The 13,244-nt window shown below is 39.0% G+C and overlaps 1 long non-coding RNA gene across 4 annotated transcripts; it reads right to left on the bottom strand.

Moving 5' to 3' along the window:
- Positions 1-1,549: 1,549 nt before the first annotated feature.
- On the bottom strand, positions 1,550-7,128 carry LOC136288060 (uncharacterized). Of its 4 annotated transcripts, none has more exons than XR_010720486.1 (4): positions 6,605-6,678; positions 6,342-6,475; positions 2,600-5,055; positions 1,550-2,499 (listed from the first exon to the last, which is right to left on the bottom strand). It is a non-coding gene; the product is annotated as an uncharacterized lncRNA (long non-coding RNA). The 4 variants fall into 4 exon arrangements; XR_010720488.1 differs by having other exon boundaries at positions 4,596-5,055; XR_010720482.1 differs by lacking the exon at positions 6,605-6,678 and adding an exon at positions 6,851-7,128 and having other exon boundaries at positions 1,550-5,055.
- Between the last annotated feature and the right edge of the window lie 6,116 nt (positions 7,129-13,244).

The following is a 13,244-nucleotide window of genomic DNA, read 5'->3' as shown; positions in this document are numbered from 1 at the left end:
TGGTTTGCTTAAAAATTGTTTCAAAGTAAAAAAAAAAAAAAAAAAAGCTTCATCAACCAATGTTTTAAGCATTGTCTATGTATAATTATAATCTGAACAGCTGTTAATACAATGTTTTTCAGCCCCTAGGACTGAGTCCTCTTCCAAGCAATTTCTTTGACATAAATTTAAAAAGAAATTAAATTCTTATTACAGTAATGATTTACTGCAGGGATTCAAACTGAGATTAAAACTGCTTCTGATGTTCTGAATGAATATAGATAATATACTCCTACACAGAGCAAAATGTTCATATATGTATATTCTCCATGCTTGCATTTTGCATATTCTTTGCAGCAGCTGAGCTTCTGTACTTCTGATGTAGAATTTGTTTGATTGCTAGGGCAAATTTCTTGTAATTCACTTTCTCTCTTCACTTGTAAAATATAGATATCATTTCTATTTGCAATACTGTAAGAATTTATGTTAGTAAACCAAGGATAAGTGTTCATCTATTGACCTGATAATCATCAAATTTACACCAATAGAATTCCACTGAAAATTACTAGTCCTAATACTTGATAATTGTTTAGTTCCTTGGAAAAAAGCCCTATTTCTGCAATCCTTAGAAAATCCAACAGATTAATTTCATTAAGCTTCAGGAAGTGCTTAAGAGTGCTAGTGATCTACTGTATTTGCTTCTTCTGGTGGTATTTATTAGTTTACTTATATTGCTGTAGGATCAGGAAAGCACCGCTGTTTCATAGTACAAATACATAGTAAAACTATGGTCTTTTGCAAAAAAGAGATCAAAATCTCAGCATCGGTTCAGAGTTCTAGCTATGGCTGTCAAAGCATCAAATTTTTAAAATATAGTATGAGAATAAATCTGTAGCATCTGACTTAAAGTGTACACTAATATCAGACAGTATAGCCAAACTGCAGCACACCTGAAAATGGAAATAATTCTTATTAATCTCCTGTGGTACTGAAAATTCCTAATGTTAGTCATACCACAAATAGATAGTTGTTCACTATATCCCAACTGACCTGTTGCTCTCTTTTGCTTAGGCAATCAAAGATTGATCTCTGCTTGGTTCAAGGAAATGTAATTTGTATAATTATAACTCTTGGCATAACTGAAAAACCTAAAACTCTATCATCCATTTCTCATCCTAATGGATATGTCCTGAAACAGATTGAATTGTGTTGCTGTACTTCAGCCTAATGTTTATAACATTATTTTGTAATTCTTTAGTACCTTTCTTTCATAAGCATATAAAGCTTGCAGATATTGTTGAAAGAACATTACGAGTATCATGAAGTTGGGCACAAAAAATTACATGAAGTTTGCTCATGTTGTAACAGAGCAATTGCCTTTAGCCATCCTATGTGTGTGCACTATGATATAATTTTCAATATTTTGGTTGTTAATTCAGCCCTCTGTTTTTACTGAGTGTACATCAGTCTGTCAGTCAGTTTGCTTTTGAGCATCAGTTTGTAACTTAACCATGAACACAATCTTACACCTTTTAGAAATCTCAGCTGTGTCACCCCAGGTTTGCAACTTGAAACCTTCCAGATGCTAAGGGTCAAAGAACAACCAGCTGTGATTAGAAATTAACAGTGAAAACAATACACACAACAAGTGGAAATAAGGCATCCTAATCCTGGCATTGTAAACATTGTAAAATACATTTTTTTTATTGAAGACATTTTAATGTTCCATTGTCTATGGTTTTATTCATACATATTGAATAAAAAGAAATGTCATTGCTGGCATCTACAGAGGCCATCATCAAAGCAGTAACTCCTATGCTAGTTGTAGAAACTTCTGCCAACTCATGCTGACAATCCTGAACTCAATCACCTTGTCAGCAGAATAGTGATCATCCATTAGATTGGTCATTTCTAGCCTTGTGTCCTGGTTTAGGGCAAATCTGGGAGAAAACCCTTGAATAGGGTCTCTCTGGGAAGCAGACTCAAACGGTCCCTTCCTCCGACTGGTCTGGGAAAGAACTTCCTCGGAGAAAAGCGGAAAAACTATTTATTTAACAAAAAAAAGTGCCTACAAGCATAAAGAATGAATAATATGAAACAATAAAACCTTCCATTATTCTGAAGTGAGATGGCAAATTCAGAAAGTCCTTGCTGTGGGTTGTGGCTCAAGTCCCTTGTTTTCTTATCAGCTCCTCCGGCGCCGACAAAATGCTGAGGTTTAGGTCCCAGTGAGACACAGGTGTGAACTACCGGCGCTCCTCTGGGTCTTTTAGTTTGGAGCAAGTTTAAACAGCCTTAAGAAAGAGGAAAAATACAGTCTAGGAAACTTCTCTGCCTCAGCTAGCTAAGCTAACTAAGAACAAAGCAGATCTGTGTGCCGCAGTCTGTCCGAGCCTCAGCCGAACACAGAGTCCTGGAGCAGGAATGCAGAGCAATGAACGCTGTTTTCAAAACAAACTCCACGCTTCTTCTTGCTCTCCGTTCACCCCCAGAACTAGTCTTAAAGGCACAGAACTCAACCTACAGCACAAACAGAACAGACATTTGGGGATGCAACCATCACAAAGTCACCCTAGGGCACCTTGTTTCAAAGAGAGTTGATAACCAGGGCTACAGACACCTCAGCAGTTTTGTTTTGCCTTAAAATCCCCTGGATTTTCCTTACATTTTCTTCCTCAGTCCCAGACTTCACTGCCTGTAGATAACCTCCATTCTGTTCTTCAGCTGTTGTGCTAAGTCAGCATCCCAGCTGCTTGCCTGAAATCCAGTGAGTCATTTTCAGCATCACCATCTACTCCCTTTTCTTCTTCCAAATCTGCAGATATATTTATGCTGCACACCGCAGTGCAGTGGTTTCATAAATCACCTACTTATACATGTATATGTACAGGTATTGCAAATATCCCAGTGGCAGCAGCATGGAGCTCAGACAGCTTAATTTTTTTTACCAAGCTGGTCTGCTTCTGCTGCCTGGTTATACATTTGGCTGGCTGCACCTGTTTAAAGTATCCTGAAAGAATATGTGTATCCAGTGCTGTGATGACAGCCACCGTCAATGATTTTGTAGCTCACAGACACTCTTTGATCTAGAAAACAGTATATTTGTAGTTGGCAGCCAATACATGCTTTAAAACCAAATGCTTGTTTAATGAAGGGAAACACTGTGTGTGTCTTTTGATATTCTGTATCTGAAGTCATCACTGCTTACAGTACATGGCAGGTTTTGGAAAACAAAGCTGCCATGGCTTTTCTTTCTGTGCTATTGCCTACTGGGATTGCAGATATAAAGTTATCCTTGGAGCAATTAGTGCAGTGGCACTAAAGGAAAACCTTTGAATCTCTGCTTTACAATTCTGCACAAATATAGTCCATAATTTTACATAAAATAAAATTAAGCCACGCTGATAGTGACAAATATGAAAAGTTATGAGGAATTATTCTGAAAATTTCTGAAGTAAAAAAAAATCTGGAGGTAAAATAAGGTTACAGAGAAACACTGCCCTTTCACAAGAAAATTTAAAACTGAAGATGGCATGTCCAGAAACTAAGTAAATGAGAATTTAAAAAATGCAAGACAGGACTGTTAAGAAAATAGGAACAAACAATTACAAGCAATTCCGTGGGTAAATGTCTTGAGGAGAAATGGGTGTTAATGTCTTTGAAATGGGTGTTAATGTCTCTGCCAACCACAAGGTGCACAAGCTTGTTACAGAGCCCAGCCAGTTTGACTCCCGATTACCCCTGGGTAATAGTTAAATGGGTCAGCACAACGCCTTTTTCAGGACCCACATAGCTCGAATTTCCAAATTTTGGAGGAAAATTATGTCTTCAAGGGGGCAATATGTGGCAGGCGGTTCAGGAAAGCTGTACCTTTCTAGTACCTCTGCCAATAGGGAAAGGAAAGGGAAATAGGAAAACATGTGAGTGGGAGTTCAGGATAAAAGGAGGCTGCTGGGTCCTCTAAAACCTCAAGAAAGAAGCCCCATGGGGGTACAACTCAGTGGACACTCTCCCTTTATTCATATAAAGTTGCAGGAATCCCTCGTCTCCTTTGCAGACACTGGCTTTTCATAGTGATTTTCCACACAATATGTACATAAACCTGACATTAGTCTATGCCTAATGCAAGTCACACCACATATATTACCCCATGATCTGCAGATACATTTTTCTTCATCTTGAAATTATTTTTTGTTGCCATTACTCCCAATGAAAAACTGTTGCAGAACCTCCAAAGATTAGAAGTATTTTTCTGATTGTTAGGTTAAATGTGCTCGTAATCCATTTATATCATCTTACATTTCATATAAAAACTGCTGTCCTTTAGGTTGGGTCTCTTTATCCAAAATGTCATTTACCAGCTGACTTCTGTATGGTCATTTCCCCTTTATTTTTGCAGACTAAGGTAAACTGCACTCTTTCAGTCACATGTCAGAGAGGGGTTCTGTCCTCTCTCTTGCCATGCAAGTAGCTGGGGGTCACGCATGAATTCATCTCTTCTGAAGAGTGCACAGAAGGTACACAGCATTAGAAATGAGAATTCATCATTTCTAAAAATAGCAGTATTCAGGTATTTACCAGAAACACATCTCTTTTACATTCTTTGTGATACTTGCCTTTTTCACAGCTATGCACATTTTGCCTCGTAGTTTGAGTGGCTGACAGTTTTCTGTGATTGTCTTTTCTTTTTTTTCCTCATATTTCCAGCTCATCTCATTGTGAAGATTCTTCTTGTTGCTTCCCAGCAGCATGACAGAGCATTCGCACTACAACATTTCATCCCATTTTATAATTCTATTCCATTAATGGCATCCAAATTTTCCTAGTCTGTCTCCTGGTGAGTCTCTGGGTTCAGTACCCCGTGTGTGCAGAAGCACATTCAGAAAAACATTCACCTTCTCCCTCTCCAGCATCTCTCAGGTGCTAAACATACAGTTCGATGCATCATTTAAATTCATTGAAGCTCCTCAATGGCATTGACCAGGATTAGGAGGCTGGTTGCTGCGTATAAGCTCTGGCAGTAAGGAGACTTATGTTTGGTACTTCTTTAGCTACAATGCACATTTTTGCCAATTCCTGTGTTTAAAATTTAGAAAGAACATGTCCACATTGTAGATATTTTCTTTATAAGCATAAAGGTAGAATTACCGATTCTGAAATTATTTTGAAATATTTATTTTTAACTACTACTCTAAAGAAAAACTGTGCAAAAGAAAATAGATTTAATGGTAATGCTTAAATTCCTATAATTGTGGAAAACATAGGGAACTTTTCTTTGTCCTCCCAAGAAATCTGAATTTAACCACATGATTAGGTGTCTGTAATAAAATGAAAAATTGCAGGATCAAAGGAGACATATCCTGTTTCATACCACATCCAAGGAGTATGATATTTTAGACCTGGTCTAAAATAACATAAGATGTAGCAATGAAGTATGGTAAAAATTCAGTCAGGTCAATGTCTGGTTGTGCATTTGCATGTCAGTGCACCTCTTTTTAATACAGGCAGCTTGTCTCTTATTTTCTAGAGATATGCTATGAAATCTTGAAATTGCAAAGTCTGTAAAATTCTTTTTCTATGACCATAGCTGCCTTGGTGCATTATTTGTGACATGAAGGTAAAGATCACCTTGTTTTCCAAGAAAAAATTTGAAACTGGCATGACCTGATCAGGGAAAAATATTTAGCTAATGCTCTCTAGATTTATTCTCTCCTAAAAGCTGAAAAATACCAAAGTTGATAAAAACCAAAAATTTTTTTCCTCCTAGCAGTTGTTATACAGCACTCAAGCAATTCATAAAACCCTTATGTTTAGAAGAGCCATCTCTTAATTCACTAAACATTACCAAACATAATTTTAGCTTTATGTTCCCCCTTCATATTGTCAAAGATCTATATGCTCTGGTAGTTATTGCCATGTTTATTGATGAAAAGATCTCTAAAAAACATCTAAACATGACACAAACAACACGTAGGGGAAGAAATTACAGTAATTGACACAACAGATGGACAGACAGCATTGTGATCTTCTAGTTACCTGCTGCCAAAGTCAATCCAAATAGCATTACTCTAAACCACTATGAGGCATAAGGGAGTGAGAAGATAAGTTCATCTGTTAGCTGACCTAATGGAATCTCCTTTTCTGGTGATTTGTATTTCACGTCAGTGTGGTCATGCATCTCCATCCTCCTCCATATCGCCTGTCACCTCCCTCTTCCTTTGCAGTCACTGGGGACATGATTGGCTGATCGTGGTCTAACCATACTCTGGACTCATGCTGAGTAGGGGCACTAATTAAGGTGCCCCTTTTTATTAGGCTCTTCTATCCAGCCGCTGATTATCAGAAAATTTACCAGAACTTACTGTGTTTGAGATCTCTGTCCATCTGCCAGATTGGTCTGAAATGAGCCACTGGTTTCCATCATTATCAGGAGTCAGTAGAGATACAGGGTAGCCACAGAAGCCTTGTTTCCTTAGGATAGACGCTTAAAAATCACCTGAAAATGAGGTAACTTAAATTAAACACTTTGTTTGTTTCAATTAAATAAATACGTACCTGTGGGAATGGATGTGAACTGAGACAGATAATTCCTCTCTAAAATCTTGACAAAACCAAGAAAAATAACCTGTTTTGGAAGTAGACATGGCAATTCCTAGTCCTGGACTTCTCTAATGAAAGCTTGGAGTTTGAAACACACCGCCACCCCCCGCCCCTCCCCACCCCCAACCTCTTCCCTCAAAACCCAGTAAATCTGCATCGTTGGCAAGGACAACTCATCAGAGAATTAGGCAGTCAATAACATTCATTGTAGTCCTTATAATTCAGCTGTTTGTATTTCCACTGGGAAAATAGTTCTTTCTATCAATCCTACCCTTTGTAAACTTTCCTGCTTTCCCTGTAATATTTTCCTTTACACCTGTTGTCTTCATTAACATATGCAAAACAGTCTTCCATCCATAACGGAGCGGGCTGGGTCATGGTATTTACTTATCTTACACATAAACCTCAGTACTGCAATTTTCTTTTGTAGAATCAAGAAACATCTGGGGAAATCACTGTGGTGCTGCAGTTTGGGTGCTGGACAGAAGAGAGTTCAGCCCTTCAGATAGCCTGAGATGAAAAAAGACCTCGGCAATGGACACTGGAAACAGCCAGAGCACACGGCAAACTCCCAATGCATGAGGAGCACTTTCCCAGCCCAGTCAGGCTGTGGAAGCCCAGGCAGCCTGCCCTATATGGCCTGGAGCAGCGCTCACTTGCACCCTCCAAGCTGTTTGGACACTTCAATTAAGGTTGCATGAACAGCAGAAGTGGGAAGTTACTTGTCCCTGTACTGAGTGCAGTACACTGTGAGCAAGCAATGCTGGTTTTATTTCTGCTGCATCCAGAGTGTGGCTGCAAGCCTATACATTTGATGCTGGGGATGTGTGCCGGAGGCTCCGTTCTGTTCAAATCAATGCATTTGAAGGTTGTCACTTTGTCAAGACTGAATCTCAGAAACCACCTGAGGAAACAAATCCTGTGCTTGGCTGCCTGTATGCAAATGTGATTTTTGACTCATACTGCTGGCATCCCTGACCTGTTTACTCCTACAGGGGGTAAGTTTGTTGGCTACAGTGAGCAAGCAGAAATGCTTCCACATTGTGAAACACTCCCATAACACTGATTCAGGTTTGATCAATTACATGAGGTAGTTCAGAGAGCAGTTACAGCTGTGTGAAGCATTATTCAGGGTTAGAATTTGACTTCATGTGATAACCAAGCAATAAACTCTCAGTCAGCTGTCAATTACTGTAGGAATGAGGTATTGTCAGAGCTTAAAGACGTGTTATGAACGTTTCTATGAAATAAATAGTATCTTCTTCGTGGAGCATTTTTTTCAAGGAATAAAGAAAATGTTGTCCTTGGTTAGATCTAGAGAGGCTAAATAAAGTTGTGATTATTGCAAGATAACCATGTCTACACAGACTTAATGCAAGTGTTCAAGGTGCAAAGATGTTTTAAAATCTTGATTTGCACTGTATTTTTCAAATTTACAGAGCCCTCTTGGCTCTCAAATGATGCTCATTGGATCATTTCAGTGTTTAAAATATATGCCATATATTTGAAATGGAATCTAATGTTTTTAAACGAAGTAATGATTAGTGTTTTTAATAAGTGGCCTGAAATCCTGATGAGTTGTGAAATAAGGAGAACATTTACAGGACATATTGCAATATATCAGCTTAGCTGAATTGAAAATTCACTTTTTCAAATGCCACTTTAGATAAAATTGTCTTTTCAAGGGAACATACTTTTTTCACTAGAACTGGACCAGGTTCAGCATAGACTGCTATAATTATGTGAGCCCTACCATCAAGGCCATTACAAGTATTTCAATCTTCCTTAATTCTTATATCACAATATGAAAACTTCATTCCAAACTATGTTCCATCTGTAAAACTGTTTAAAGCATGAAATCTAAAATGTCCTGAACAATGATGTTCAGCTGAACATACATCCTGAAATGTAGTGCAGCTCCATTTTGCATTGGTGAAAATTGTAGTTACAAGTGACCAGAGTTTAAAATGTTGTGCTACTTTACCTTTGCTGAATGAGGTAGAAATATCTGGAGATAGGGCTTTGTAGCCACATTTACCCAAATACATTAGGTCAGCCACTATGAGTTCTTTAAGAAAAATTATAGAAGCTAAGGAAAAAGTATTTCATCCATGGAGAGGAAATACTGACTTGCACAGGAGTAGTAGGAAGAGTGACATTCCATCTTTTGGTCATAAATTCAGATTCCATTGGATCATGTTTCTTTGCCTGTTATTGTACGGTTAACACTGAAAAGACTTAGAGAAGTGTGGAGTAGTATTATTTTGTTTATGTGTCATAGGAGACAAATCAGGAGATTAAAAACGTGATGTTTGACTTCTTGTTTTGCTAGTTTTTATCTTCCCTGAATACTCTGAACACGCAGAAGTACTGTCTTCTACTATCAAAGGGTTTGAAGAAGTTGGGTAAGTCTTTGCTGCTGTTTCAGAAGAGTACTATAAAGGTGCTTGTTTAGTCTGTGTTGCTGAGCAGAAATTACATGTCATTTTGACAGCAAAATAGACTAATAATCATAACAAATTTAATTTGTCTCTGCTATACTTTGAGCTGAAGTTTCTTGGCAAGACAAGAAAATAACTAATAAATGTATAATTCTGAAGGAATTAGAGACAAAATCAATGCATTTTGTTCATGATGCACATCAATGAGTTGTCAGAACACTGGTTATAAATTCTCCATCAGTAGTGAGGACTGGATGCTCAAGCTGCTCCAATACTTTTTCTTGCTTGACAAAACAAGCATGAGTTGGTACCGGCTGATGCCAGCTAGATTCTTAGTTGAGAAGCTGACAGTCTATACTGTAGACTTTGTTGCTTATTTTCCATTGACAAGAGTTATGGTGTTCTATTAATGGATTTCTTCAGTAAATGGCCAGAGTTTAAATGGCCTTTATCATAGGTCTGTCTGCTTTGGTCATGACTTTCCATTTGCTCATTTCAGCAGAGAAAGAAGCTCAGAAAATTACCCACCATCAGAGATTTGGAAGCATGGTGGAGATGGGGAGGTAATTCGTGTTGAGAGCTCAGGCTTTTACTGTAAGTGAGCACTTGTAGACACAGTGAGGGCAGCTCTGCTGCTTTCTGAGTGCGGGATGGACTGGGTGGAGGAGAGTAACTGTAGCATATGAGGATCCATAATAGACCAGGATTCACTGATTCCACTGCTTGTTGAATGACAAAATACCAAATTATGCAGAAGCAGTTGTAATGGTAAGACAGGTCTCAGGCCAAGCTGCAAATTCAAATCAGAAAGCAATCACAGGATTAGCAAAGAAAATAGTGAGGTACAGCCATATCTATAATGCAACACAGGAAAGGACTGATAACAGGGGCCTGAGCTCAAAGGCTGAGCCAAGGGCAGAGGCTCCAGATAACACACCGTACAGCTCTTTCTCCCACTATACTTTTAGAAACGGTCTGATTCAAAGTTACACAGCTCCACTGTGTCGAAGCTGACATCGAAGAGTGGTAGCCAGACTTCTGGGTGGGGATGAACGGAAAGAGATTGTATGGTGCATGTGCACTTGGGGCCTGACATTACACAATGGAGTAGCTTTAAAGACACAGGGTTGTTGGGAATATTTTTTTGACGCTGGACTTTCACTCCTAAATCTGATGTTTCTGGAGAAAAGATTTCAAAACACTGAATTCTCTTACTGAAGCAACGAGTAATCTTATTGAAGCAACGAGCTGTAGTTTCCCACATGCAGACAAAGCTGGCTCATATCCTAGTAAGACTTTCAGGATGTTGAACAATCACCCGCCATATAGTTGTTGACCCTCTGTTTGCATGACAAAGACTGTCTGGTTATCCGACAATCTAGCTAAAGACACACCAGCAAAAACAGAGTGGGTTGCCTTACTCACCAAAAGCAAGCTATTGTCGGATACCCTGAAGGAGCGTTTTGAAGTAAATGTGCGATTGAGATTAGTTAGTGTCATTAGTTGGTGGGGTTTGTAAGGTGGCAAACAGAATGGACTGCCTCATTCACCAAAAGCAAGCTATTGTGGGGCACCCTGAATGAGCTATTGAAGTAAATGTGCGATTAGATTACTGCGATTAGTTGGTGCGATTCCATCAGTTCACTGTCTGCTTCTGCTAGATGACAGATGGATTAGGATGATACCCAGCTTGACCCCTCACTGAGGATTTGTGGGAGGCTACAATAGGGTGTATCTGCCGTAGTTTTCTGCTTCATTCCTGGGTCTCTGTCAGCTGTGCACACTGCTCACATGTTGCTTCGTTCCCAGCTTCTCTTTTGGATCAAAGTAGTTCCCTTTGGTAGAAAACTTGGATGTGCCTGGGGGCTCCCCCTCAGTTACTCTTCTAGATGACAGTAGAGGCTACGCTAAATTTGGCTCCTTGCTCTCTCCTCAGCCCTCCACTGCTGTCCCATCTTAACCCCTACATGTTCTCATGGTGTGCAGCACATGTCCTCAGCATCATGTTACAATAACACTGACCTCAATTTTTTTAAAAATTTTTTTCCTGTCACTTGGAATGGAAAAAGACGGGGGTTAAAAAAATGTTTTAGGATGGCAAGGACAATAGGGGAGGCCTGAAATGGGATCTGTGTGCAGGAGCCACCTCTGTTTTTTGGAGCCTGTATGTGAGTGGCTGGGAGGCTGCCTGGGCACCACACGCTTAGAGGAGTGAATATTGCCTTTGAGACAAATTCCCTTCTGTGACAACCAAACATTTCTACTGCTGTGAATGATCTGCTTTAAATACATTTGGAGATTGATGTGGACACAATGTAGTCAGTGGAGGAAAGGGATTTCTGCAGTTATGCTGTCACAGTGAGCTGGGACAGGCACAGGGCAATGAGGGCTGTGCAGGTGAAGGTAGATCTTGCCCTGACCTTCTCTCTGACTGCCTTTTTATAATGCTGTTTGGATCAGGAAAAACGAAGTTTTACACTCTGTCTTTCATTTAGTTGTGGTTAGCAGTGAACAAAGAGTTATTTTTTAAAAGGTAATTGCATTTTCCTGTCTATCATGCTTCTCCCTGTTGAGTAAACAGAAGTGTGACAGGAACATACCTTGAGTGACAAACATTGATCTCTGGAGGCAGGATGGGCTGTTCTCTGTTTCTGATTAATGACATTCTTCTATTTACAAGTTTTGAAAAGTCTTTAGCAAATTTATTTTTTACAATTGTGTTTAAATTTGTGAATAATATCTCCACTATTGAAAAATTTTGGCTATGCTCATCATCTGTAAGGCTGTTTAACCAGAAAAGCATGCTACATCAGGTGGAGATGAATGCCATTATTACTTTTATGAGATAATAGAGCCCTGAGTTCTTCTAGCTTTGCACATTAGCCTGAAATGAACTTTCTTGCTCAGTGGTTTCATTTATATCATCATTTCAGTCACTAAACCATAAAAAATACACACTCCAATTCCCCAATCAGTTTTGAGCACTTCCTGAATTAGAAAAAGACTTCATCTTTCATTTCTCAACTATTATCTGCCTTCATTTAACATATTGGCTTCTTTTATGTATTAGCTATTAAGACTTTACTCAGTTTTGATGCTTTTTGATCTATTTTCAGTCTTTTCTCCTCTGACTGTTTTGCCTTTCTCTGATATCCACAGGGACACTCAGCCGTGGCAAACTGCTGCCTCTGTTAAGGCTTGATCAACATGCAGTTACATCAACATGGGGAGAACATGAGGTGGTTGGGTTGCAATTTTTTTTCCAGTGGAGCTACACTGTGTAGTTCCTCACGTGCACCTTTTATAGACAGACTGACTGCTACAGCTCATCCTGCTGTTCTGTCAGGGTATAAACACTTAGAAGGTGAGCACCAGAGATGGCTCGAGCTACTCATACTTTCCCGACTTCTGTAGGGTAAAATTATGTCGTTTCGGTGTGTAAACACGTTGCCCCGAGCCAAAAGCTTAAAACCTGATCCTGTGTCATTGTGTTTCTCCGGTGCTTTCCTTCACCCCTCTTTCAGGCCACATGGACAAAGTGCGTAGATCACAGCATGCCGGGTGTCGGGTGTCTCTGACAGCTGGTAGCACCCTTGCAATACGCGCATAGCACCAGTATTTTCAAATGCAAGAGGCAGCCCAAAGACTTCAAAGGTTTCATAAGGTTTGCTCATAAATTCTGTTTTACTCCAGGTGGTGTTTCCATGTGTTTAAAAGTTTGAAAAAAGTAATGCTTCTTTTCAAAGTGAATAGATGATTAACCCTGAAAAGCAGACACTGCACTGACCACATACCAGTGCTTTTTGAAGTCCTGACGAGCATTCTGCGGACTACTGCTATTTTTTTTTTTTTGTCCCTATATATAATATAGTTTCTCTTTCAATTTTATATACAATTCGTTGTGCTATTTATGAAGACTTGGTTTTTTTTAATCGGAAAATCTCTGTGAGAAGAGTTAACTGGAATGAAAGCAAGTAAACCTGACATAGTAAATTCTGGAGACTATGTACTTCCAATTCCTCTTTTTATTGAAAACAATGCCTGTCCTTTCTTATATTTCACTATTGTATAGTAATGTGTTTCTTCATATTGTAAGTTATTTTTCAGTATTTCCAACTATTGTTTTATGTATCTTTTACAAATAGCATTGTTTCAGCTGTTTATATGGTGATTTCTCTCGTGGCAGTAAATGGAAATCCCAGCTGAGTTTCTGTCTTCGATATG

This window comes from Chamaea fasciata, unplaced genomic scaffold, assembly GCF_029207755.1.
Source record: "Chamaea fasciata isolate MVZ Bird 193981 ecotype frontalis unplaced genomic scaffold, bChaFas1.0.hap1 SCAF_1, whole genome shotgun sequence".
Classification (NCBI taxonomy): Eukaryota; Metazoa; Chordata; class Aves; order Passeriformes; family Sylviidae; genus Chamaea; species Chamaea fasciata.
Note: the sequence above shows the minus strand (reverse complement) of the source record. Positions and strands in the feature narration are given on the sequence as shown.